General features: G+C 38.9%; 1 pseudogene; it reads right to left on the bottom strand.

Annotated features, from left to right (window-relative positions):
• Positions 1-5,575: 5,575 nt before the first annotated feature.
• Positions 5,576-10,489, bottom strand: LOC116084169 (annotated as a pseudogene).
• Between the last annotated feature and the right edge of the window lie 657 nt (positions 10,490-11,146).

The raw sequence follows: 11,146 nt of genomic DNA, 5'->3' as shown, positions 1-11,146 counted from the left end.
CACTAGAAAACATGAGGGTGGTGATTTTCTTAAAGTGCCATTAACAATATTTTAGAGAAGAATTATAACCTTAGCATTGAGACATCTTAGTATAAGAAAATAATTTCAGTTAATTTCTTATCTTTATAGTTCCCACATGCTAGATAGCTCCCACAAAGCAGATTGGTATCTGTTTTATTTCTGCTAAGTTCAGAGGGCAATCAGTCTTCAGGTTTTTATCTTGCCAAGTAGGGGGTCATCTAATCCCTTCTGCTCCACCATACTCCTCCCAAAGCTGGTGTGACTTTCTTACAGATCTTCTTTAATAATACTTCCTAAACTATTACTGCTTTAATAAAAACGCTACTAATTTTTAATCTTACTTCAGTGTCATAACTTTTACAGATTTTTAGTAGATTAATTTTAAATTAAGTTTCAAATTTTTGTGGTATTACAAATACTCAAAAAGTCAACAAAATGTCTAGTACAATAATAAGTACAGTAAATTCCCATGTACCTACCACATAAAATTGTTGATAATTAAAATCATTCCTTGCTATAATCTGTCATGCCTTCCTGGTTTTTGTGTGTGTTTTTGTTTGTTTTTGTTTTTAAGTAACTGAATTAGCTAGAGATCTGCGCTTCTCAAGACTCTGCTTCAGTGATAAGAACCTAAGAAGAAATCTAGAAATGCTAAGTTGCTTCAGGTAGAAACTTCTGGAGGCATTTCTTGAATGATGAGTACAGGGTTTGCTTTTTTCCACTGTGGCCTTGTAGTGAGTGTTTCTAATACATTGGTACCCATACTTTTCATTTATTATTAAAACATTATAAATTTTCCACTCAATAAATATTAAGTTAGCAGATAAAAATGAACCCAGTCATTGTAGAACTGGGGAAGAGAAGCCATATTCACTCATAAAACAATAAGTTTTACTTTTTATCACTTCAATTTTTTAACCATATTGTGGTAATTCAATAAGGATACAAGCTTGAGGTTTATTGATGAGGTGGTATGTAGAGAATGTTTTGCAAATAGTACACTCAGCTTGATAATTGGTCTTGACTAGTTAACAAGCCACAGAGAGCTTTGAGGAGTAATTTTTCCCCTGAAGATTCTTTGCATGTATCTTGTGAGTCAAACCTGGGGCTTAATCAGCTCCTGGTACACAGAGACAATGACATGAAAATTTGCATAGTGGGCCTGTCTTGCCAACCCCAGTGTTTGTTGGGATTTTCATTTTCCTCCAGTAAGCGCTGCATCCTTTTTCTTTAAGATCTCATAGTACCAGCTTGAGAGCACACTCAGAGGTTAAGAGCAGAGGGCTTGAGTTCAATTCCCAGCATTCACATCAGGCACCTCAGAATTGCATGTATCTCTAACTTCAGGGCGCCTAATGCCCTCTTTTGGCCTCCTTGGGCACTGCACTCACGAGAGAGAGAGAGAGAGAGAGAGAGAGAGAGAGAGAGAGAGAGAGAGAGAGAGAGAGAGAGAGAGAGCTCATGGTAGTTTGATACCAAATACCCAAACAAAGAATGCCATGCCTTTAGTTCTTCAGTTGGGATTGTTAAGATTATACACTTTATGTCATTTAAATAAGAACTAAAGTATCCTTTAGGAGGAAGATGAGGGAACAAGTTAAGGAATGAGCCCATTGCTTTTAGCAAGCTTCTGACCCCCCACACCTATTCTCTGGTAACAGAATTATTCTATCTGCTGATGGGTAGAAAAGTTACCTGTAGACGTCTCAGAGCCAGGGAGAGCCACCCAAACGGATAACAAGGGAGATTAAAATGTAAGGAAAGTCGGTCTAAGCTAGGTACATGTGCAGCTGTTCCTGTCTGCTCCAGAAGCTGCTTAAGCTGGATGCAAAGGCTTGGGTCTGCTCGTGAAAGATGGAGCCCAATTGTTTGACCTGATATCAGACTGGTCGCTTCAAGTTGAAAATGCTTTTATGTTTATCTTCCAGATCTACTTTGAAATGGTAGTTAGATTAGACAGGGATCCTATGTAACATTACATTTAAGTCTTCTGCAGTCCTGAAGTGCTTGCTGCTTTTACAGAATTATGTTCTGAGACAAACTCCACTTCTGATATTATACATAAAAGTAAGTCTACCTCACTCATAGCTCTAGCATAGGAACTGCTCAACTCTTTTCTGATATCGTTTGGAATACTCCACAGCTACTGAAATGCTGGAGATGCTGGTCAGGATGGCTGTAGATAGATGATGGGCATAAGGGTTAGAGATGGCCACTGAGGTTTACGGGCCTTTTTCCCCAAGGTTACTTGTTTAGCTTTCTGGTTCAAACTGATGGCTTGGCCAGTGAGTACCTGTGCATGCCTTGACCACCTTGCTGAGTCCTCTTGCAGTGGATATGATGACAGGGAAAAGATGAGGGGTTTTTGAAGAAGTGAAGCAACTCATATAGAATGGATAAAAATGTATTTTTAGGATTGATTAAAATGATAGGAAGAGAGAGAGAGAGTGAGAGAAGGGGGAAATTATACCGTGTGGTTATATATATTATTGAGACTCCATGTTCACTTGTGATTGTAAAATGGCCATGGCAGTCTCACTGAATGAATCTTAGACTTCTGTAATTTTACACAAAAGAAGAGGCTAACATGGCTTCAGCATCTCTATCAACCTAAAAAGTTCAGATTCTGACTCTAATGGGTTTGAGAACCTCTTGGAGTCCCTTCCTTCACAATCGTCTGCCAGGACTCAGGCCATGTGCTTGGGTAAAGGTGAAATGACCTGTGGACATAAGCTTTCTCAGATTGCTAGGCACTTTTACTTAGCCCCGCAAACGAACTCTGAATGGGTGTTGTAACTGCATTAGCAGGATGGGATGAAGTCAATCACAAATGATATGAGGCTTCCAAGAGGAAACTTCTAAGTGTGACTTGTGCGTGGCCAGTGCTTCTTCCCTTATTTCATCTCTTCAGTCTCAAAGATGCCCAAATGGTGAGCCTCTCTTTATTCAAATGCATTATCATAGGGGGTTTGTCTCCTCTTCCCCTATTTGACTAAACATACTGGAGAGAAAATCTATCGATTTCTCTGGCCCTGTTCACTTGACTAATTTGCAACCACGTTAGATACTCTGGAAAGCATCTAGAAAAATCTCTTTAATTACAGTTCTAATGTGCAGTCTTTAAACTGTAACATAAGGTCCTCTATGTACTCTGAGCCATACTGATCACCCTGAATTGACTGATGGACATTTGGGGAAATTTTGTAGTTACTTGCAGCTAAAGCAGACAAGAGTTTCTGACAGAAGTCTTTTACTGCCACCCAGTGGCCACAGCTAGGATTTGTGGGTAGAGCTTAGCAACTGGTTTGATAGGACTTAGAAAGCAGGATGAAAGAAAGTTGACTTCTATGATGTTGTGAAAAACTTTATGAACTTCAAGAGGGCAGTGAATTAGGCAGTGGCCATACCCAATAAGGTCTTCTGCTTTTAGAGGAGACTTGGATCCATCTTCAATTCACTTTGGGGCTGGATTTCAGGATTCATAAATGGAACTACAAACAGCCATCAAACCTTCAGTCAGTGGGATTTGAGAAAGAAAAAGATGGATACAACTATCTCCCTCAAAGGGTTGAACTGTTACTTAAAACTATCCTATTCATCACAGAAACCTCAGAGACTAAATGCAACTCTAGGTCCTACTAGGCTAATCTGATCTGGGCAAACCTATATAGGTGGCAAGTGGATTTACAGCCAAAGGTCCTTTCTCTGTTTAGACTTTCCTTCTGGATTTGGATATGTTTATCTAATGCCTGAAGCAACGTTTTTCATTGAAGAGACCGAGACCAGAAAATTATTTCAGTTTAGGATTCCTGTTTATACATTTATGCATGAATTAACCAAGAATCTATTTTAACATGGGTTCAAAAGCACCATATTCTGTGAAGTTTAAATTTACAATGAAGATCCTTAAACTAAATTTTGGACTTATTACTATCCCTATTAACTGTATTCTTCTTCCCAGAAATTCACCATGCTGTGTCCAAGATAGGAACCCAAATTTCAGTCAACGATTACTGTAAGTCAGCAGAACACTGTGTAAAACCCAACATAATGGGAGAAATGAGTCTAAGCCAAGAGTCACTGCCTTTCAAGATCTCTCAAAAACCTGGATGGTACTTCCAGTCTTTGCTCTTGCTTTACAATAGCGGACCAGGACTAGAGAGAGATTTGCTAAACTAAAACACTCTAAAACATTCTTTCATTAAGATACAGAAAAACTTTCTAAAGAAATAGTCATTGACTCGTTAAACTGGACTTCATTAATGAATAAATGGAAGGTAATTTAGAAGATCCGATAGACAATAAGCCTTGGAAAAGCAGACAGGCATTCCCTATAGGCAGTAGGTCAGTCCACTAGGGAACACAGATGGGGAAGGGCATGCTACTAAACAGACAGAAAACTGCAGTGTGCACCTTCACATGGAAGCAGTGGATGCTCTGAAACATGCCCTGGATCCTGGTGGCAGAGCACAGGGATGGATTATTGGATACTTAAGATCTCCTTGAATGAATGGAAATTCCCCAATAAAACCCACAACTTACCTATGTGCTTCTTAACCATCAGGCCCTGATGCATAAATAAAGATAGATGTGTACCCAACAGGAAAGTTATTTAAGTAAAGAAGCCTATTTAGCTCAATTTGTTTTCACACTGCAGGAAATAATGGACATTTCATTAAAATAAGACTCACCAAGGGCCTGTGCCAACAAAGCCTTGTGATGTAATATACAGTGGGTAGCTCCTTTCACAAGTGTCTTGGGCCATTGACAGAGACTTGGTCTTTCAGGTATGTATGTAAGGTTCATGTCTCTGGAAAGGTCAAGGAATACTATTGCAACCCTGCATTTTTTTTTGTAACATTAACAGAACTTGTAGTTGAAATTATTTTTGAATAATAAAAAACATTGTACTAAAACATAAGATTTACAGAAGTTTCTAGACAAGCCATACAAAATGGCCACAAACTTTCCTCTTCCCCCTCCTCCTCTTTTTCTCTTTTTAAAGGGGTGCAGAGAATCTATACTTGACAGTGAAGTCGCAGTGTTATTAGTGACAGTTGTGATGTTTATTTAATATTCCTATTTCAGTTCAGACAATCAAGCCTGTCCATCTATAGCATGTAAAGTTGGACTTGGATAGAGAGCATACACTAAAAAACTGATTAGTTGCTTTTTTCCAGTGCAGTTAGCTCCCATAAGCAGGGGCAGGGAGGAAGATACCATGAAGTTAAAGTAAAACTAATTTCCCCATTAAAAAAAAAAAAACAGGACCTTGTACTTAGACCACAATGGGGAAATGAGTCAAAGCCAAGAGTCACTGCTTTTCAAGATCTCTCAACAACCCAGATGGTACTTCCAGTCTCTGCTCATGCTTTACAACAGCAAACCAGGACAGGACAGAGATTTGCTAATGGGTGTGTAATCACCAGAGATGACGATGCCTGAGATTTTAATCTGTACTGTTTCTAGGACTGTGTCTAAATGCAAACAACAAAGGGAAGAAGTCTTGGTAGAACAAGAACAGAAGTGATGCACACTTGGTGATCTGATCAACTTAAATATTATTCATGCCACGCAGCCTAGTCTATGCTCTCATTGTATCTATGGCTCAGGCTTTGTTGGTCTTCCACAGCTTAGCTACATCATTTACCGACAGATCATCTGGATTAGGAACAGTTCACAAAAGCCCGAATTGATAGCTGAACTGTGCGGATCTGCAAGTGATGCGGACTAATTATCTTTCAAAAATATCTGAATATTCTTCCAAATTTGTCTACACTAAGATGATAAATGTTCTTCACAAACCATATTTTAGGTGCTTTCATTGGATATTCTTCTAGAAGCAACAGTGGAAGTTTAAATGCCCCTCCCTCAAAGGGGGAATCCTGAGGCCAACAATGACCATAGGAAAATCATGGGTGTTCTTTTTGTCTGGTTCTGCTTTAGTGCCAGGAACTGGTTCTTGGGTTTCCTTGATGATCCTGGGGGCAGCCTGGCCATCTTTGTCAGAACACAAGGTTAGCCTCTGTGCTTGTCTCCAGCTCAACTCAACTCACACAAGTCATTGATGAGTTTATTTCGATTTTTTTTAAACTAAACTCTTGATAATATTGATAATCATCAAATGAAGGAGCATCTGAAGCTGATAGGGCAGTGGGGACTCCACATTTACTTAACTGTGACTTGCTTGTTCTACCGAACTAATCCATAAGCACCCTTCCTGAAGTGCCCATTGCAGTAGATGTAGTAACATGCTTGCTAAGCTGATGGAGGGTTACAGACAAGTTTGTACTGAAATCTTCCAGAACTGCCCATGAATGAAATATTTCTTTAAAGGTGTACACACATCTCTTTAGTGACACAGGTCCACGTAGTAGTTGTGCTTTATTTTATTTTGCAAATATATAAAAAGTATAAAAGAAGGCCCATGACCAAGGAACTTTAGTCTGATTTGGCCAAGAACTGGAGGGCAAATGGAGTTTGTAAAAGCTAGAATGTAAGCACAATGCTTTAACCTTTGAGGCTGTAAGGGGGTTTAGTTGTTTTTTGACTCTTGAGTAATACAAGGTCAGGTGACATTTATGTTTTGCTGTTTAGGCACTGAACTATCCCCAACAATTTCCAAGGTTCTCTTTTTTATTAGTAGTTAATATCTGGTAAATATGTTCTGATAGAAAGATCCCCAATGGAGGAGTTGGAGAAGGGACTGAAGGAGCTGAGGGGGTTTGCAGCCCCATAGAGGGAGCAACAGTGTGAACAGGCCAGACCCCCCTGGAGTTCCCGGGGACTGGACCACCAACCAAAAAATACACATGGAGTGACCCATGGCACTGGCCACATATGTGACAGAGGATGACCTTGTTGGACATAAGTGAGAGGAGAGGCCCTTGGGCCTGAGGGTGTTTGATGCCCCAGTATAGTGGAATGCTGGACAAGAATGGTTGGGGAACACCCTCATAGAGGCATCCCTCATGGGATGGGGGTTTCTGAAGGGGAGACCTGGAAAGGGGAAAAATTTGAAATGTAAATAAAGAAAATACCCCCCCCAAATAGAAAAAACAAACAAAAACAAAAATAAAGATCCAGTGGAAGTTTGTTAGAGCACCCCTTAATGTTATGATCCCTTGCATAGATCTTTGTGGTTCTGACCATACACACAGGCCTGGTCCTGTGTGGAGACAGAGTCCATGGGAGCTTCAACTGTCTGTATACTTTAGAATTCTGGTGTTTTATTTTGTCTTTTCTTGCTATGACACCTTTGTCTGGAAGTAAAAGTTTCACTTGAATCTAGCATGTAGAGTTTGTAAACCCTAAATATCCAAACTAGGTATGCATGTGTAAAAGGTGTCTTGTTTGAAGATGGTAAAGATCACCAAACAAATTCTTGCAAAGCACAAGGATGGGGATTATTTCCTGATCAAAGCCAATAATGCATAAGACCAGATGGCTTTTGGATAGAACTGCTACAGAAACTTAGCCAAGCACTAGGCTAGGAAAATTAAAACTAACAGAATCTTTACATATGTCTGGCACAAATATAAATTGATAAGGCACACTGAAATTTAGTTTGCAGAGTTGTCAACAAAGCACACACTACTATAGGACCTACCTCAGCAACTCCCCAGTGTGACCCTGAAGGTCAACATAGCACAGAGATAACTACACATCGATGTTTACTGCTGTACAAAGCCAAGATATGAAGCCCAGTCTAGATGTCCATTATATTGACAGAAGACCAGAGAAAGAAAATGTGACATATGAACATCGTGTAGAGTTTTATTCAGCCAAAAAGAAAAGGGAAATGATGTTATTTGAAAAGTAGGATGAAATTAGAAATTATCATGTTAAATTAATTTAAGCTTGGAGATACAAATATCGCATGTCTTATATTATATGTAATATCTAAGTTTAAGTGTGTGTGTGTGTGTGTGTGTGTGTGTGTGTGTGTGTGTGTACATGGAACATGAAAGTGGAGGGAAAGATAAGAGCCCCCTGAAGAGGAATAGAGAACGTAAGTGGGGAGAAATGCAATGTGGAGTCTGGATAGACAATGTGTCATAAGCAGAAGGGAGAAGTGAGAAAGGCAGATGAAAATACAATAGGACCATTAGGCCCTACTGACAGGAAAATGGAACTGGGAGGGAGAAAGTAGAGGGATAGATTTGAGTAAAACACAGTTTTTTATATAACTGGTATCTTAGTCTAATTAAATCCATCTATTCCTTATGGGCCAAGACTCCTGCTCTAAGACATACAATCCCAGAACTCATGTACCCACTGGTATTTACTGAAACAGAGGTTAAGGGTATTGAAAATGATGAAGATGCTTACCACTGAGGATCTGTTAGTAAGATGTGGTAAGTGAATAGAGTTGAAAATAACACAACAGTCAGCAGATCTTAAAAGTAGTGAGTCCATATAAAACCAAAGAGCATACTATATAAAGCAGGATGCCATTTGTATGAGATGGAAATTTAAAAAAAAAAAAAAACTATGTAGAAAAGAGCAGTAAACATTTCATAAGAACAAATGCAAGTAAAACCAACTCATTATTTTAACAAGGTTGCAAGTGGGAGCAAGCTATAGAAAGATAAGGGGAAGCTGAGTGAATAAGCAGATGGAGAATGAAGGTATGGAGTACTCGAAATAAAGCCAGAGAGCAGTGAGCATCCTACCATCCTATGTGGATGGATAACATGCAATAAATGGAAGATTATTGGCTTTCTTGATGAAGAATTCCTTTCACCTTCCAACATACAACTACTAATATAGATTTCAAAGAAATAGCTAATTTTGGTTTCCATATAGGATCAGGGCAGAATTTAAAATAGGCCATAATTTGGCATAGTTCATAAAAAAACAAAACAAAACAAAAAACCAAAAATCGAAAAACAACCGATGCCAGATCTTCTAAGGGATACCTTGGAAGTCAGGTGTTGGTTATTAGACATGAGGTAATTCCGGAGGGCATTGAGCCTGTTTTCCTTTTTGGAAAATTAGAAGAAAGCCATCCTCCCATTGTACGTGAAGCTGTCCTCTTCAGATAGAAGCTGCGGATGCGACCTCTTGCTGTTTAGACCTGCTAGCTTTCTGCTTGCTGAGTCTATAAGGCCGTTTTACACACTGGTCACTCATTTCTTTCCCAACCACTCTTGCACTTATGGGTAGAAGAAAGGGAAGCTATGGCAGAGGTTCCTAGTGCCAGCTGTGCTCAGCGCTGTGGAAATTATGCTTCTCTTTCTTCCATGTGCTTCTATTTGAGCCGTGCAAACCATTTCATTTTGTGCAGTTAGAGCAGAGTGAGAATTTCCAGATCATTGCATTCTGGTTGTCTCTTCCCTTGTACATTTTGCCACCAGCAGCAAGAAGAAATTGCATCATGCGTTTAATATCTTACTTAGACAAAAGGTTTTTCTGTTCCTTCTGTTTTTTAATCAGCACGTTACTCCACTTGTTATGGCCTCTATTATTTCTGATGGGAGATTAGCTGTCAGTCTTTTCAGGGCTCCATTTTCTGTGTCTTTCTTTTTCCTTCTTGAGGTATTTTCTTTCACTATTTTTTTGTTAAGTTTGAACAAGAATGTACAGATTTAAGGGTTTTTTTTTTCCTAAATGTTTCACATTTCACACATTTTATGGTCATTTCCCTTATTTTATTTTTTACACAATATTTTCTGGTAAATATACTGAGAGGTATCTGTTTCTGAGGCTCTTAATTTTTGTTCATTTTTCTCTTTGCCCTTTGAATTGCATATTTTTGAGTTTGTTGGTTGTTTCTGCTGCCATTTCAAATTTACTATTGAGTCCCTTTAATGAATTTTTATTTTATGATTATTGCCTATTAACTCAGATGTTTCCATTTTGTTCTTTCTTATATATTTTCTCTTTTTATTGACACCATTCACCTAAATGCATCTTCTGTTGCTATAAATGAATACCAGAATTTAGGTAAATATATAAAGAAAAAAGTGAGGGCTTATTTAGTTTTTTACTATAGAAGTCCAGGAGCAAAACACTAACATCTGGTAATGGCCTTCATGTTGGGCCATAAGACATGGCATAGGTAGAACAAGCTTGCTGACTTGGGCCTGTAGTCTTCCATTTACTAAGACCACTGAAGCTATGAGGGCCCCATGCCAGGAATCACCTAATTGCCTCTCTCATATTGTACCTGAAAACAACATTAACACTGGACTTTAGGGATTCAGTATTATCGTAGGGCTTTTACGGAACAAATACCTGGATCATACCGTCATGTGCCCTATGAACCAAAGCAGTTATATCTTCCTTTATTTCTTTAATTATGGCTTCCTTCAGCCCCTCACACAAGCTGGTTGTCTGCTTGGAAGTAACTCTGACATCTGTACATTCTCAGGTTTCAGTCTGTGCTATCTACCTCTGTCCACAGCTCTGTGTGCATAACACATACCTGGTCCTTTATTGCAGTTGTTCTCAAGCTGTGGGTCATGACGCCTTTGGGGTTGCACATAAGATATTTCCATTAAAACACATAACACTAGCAAAATTATAGCTATGAAGTAGCAACTAAATGATTTTATGCCTGGGAGGTCACCACAACCTGAGGGACTGTATTTAAGGGTCGAAGTGTTAGGAAGGTTGAGAAACACTGCTTTATTGTGTTCTACTTTGTTAAAGATGGACCATAGTAGCTAATATGGTACTTATGGGTGTGATTTAAGTTCCCATTCTCTGGAGCTTATCACCATTGTTTTCTTTCTTATTTGTTTTGAGCTGTGTCTAATCCATGTTAGTGAGCTCTAGTTTTTGGTTTTTTTTTTTCTCCCACAATGTGAAGACTTTGATAATGTTTACTGGGAAAGCTAAGTCTTGTTTTTGTATAGGTCTCTGTGAGGATAACAGTTTTAGCAATGGTTTTATTTGACTATCTCTCTTCTCCTAGTCTACTTGTCCAACTGTCTCCTTTACCAAGACTCACCCCTGTACCTGTTAGACTTAAGCTATAGCAGACAGGCTTTTCTAGTTGTTTGAAAAACAACAACAACAAAATAACAAAAACAACTTCCTGGGAGATTATTGTTCAACAAACTAGACCAAATACATTTGGCAAGGGTAGAATTCAGGGATGACAACTGACTTGCTTTTG

This window comes from Mastomys coucha, unplaced genomic scaffold (genome assembly GCF_008632895.1).
Source record: "Mastomys coucha isolate ucsf_1 unplaced genomic scaffold, UCSF_Mcou_1 pScaffold9, whole genome shotgun sequence".
NCBI lineage: Eukaryota > Metazoa > Chordata > Mammalia > Rodentia > Muridae > Mastomys > Mastomys coucha.
The sequence above is the reverse complement of the archived record's forward strand: the minus strand, read 5'-3'. Positions and strand labels throughout refer to the sequence as shown.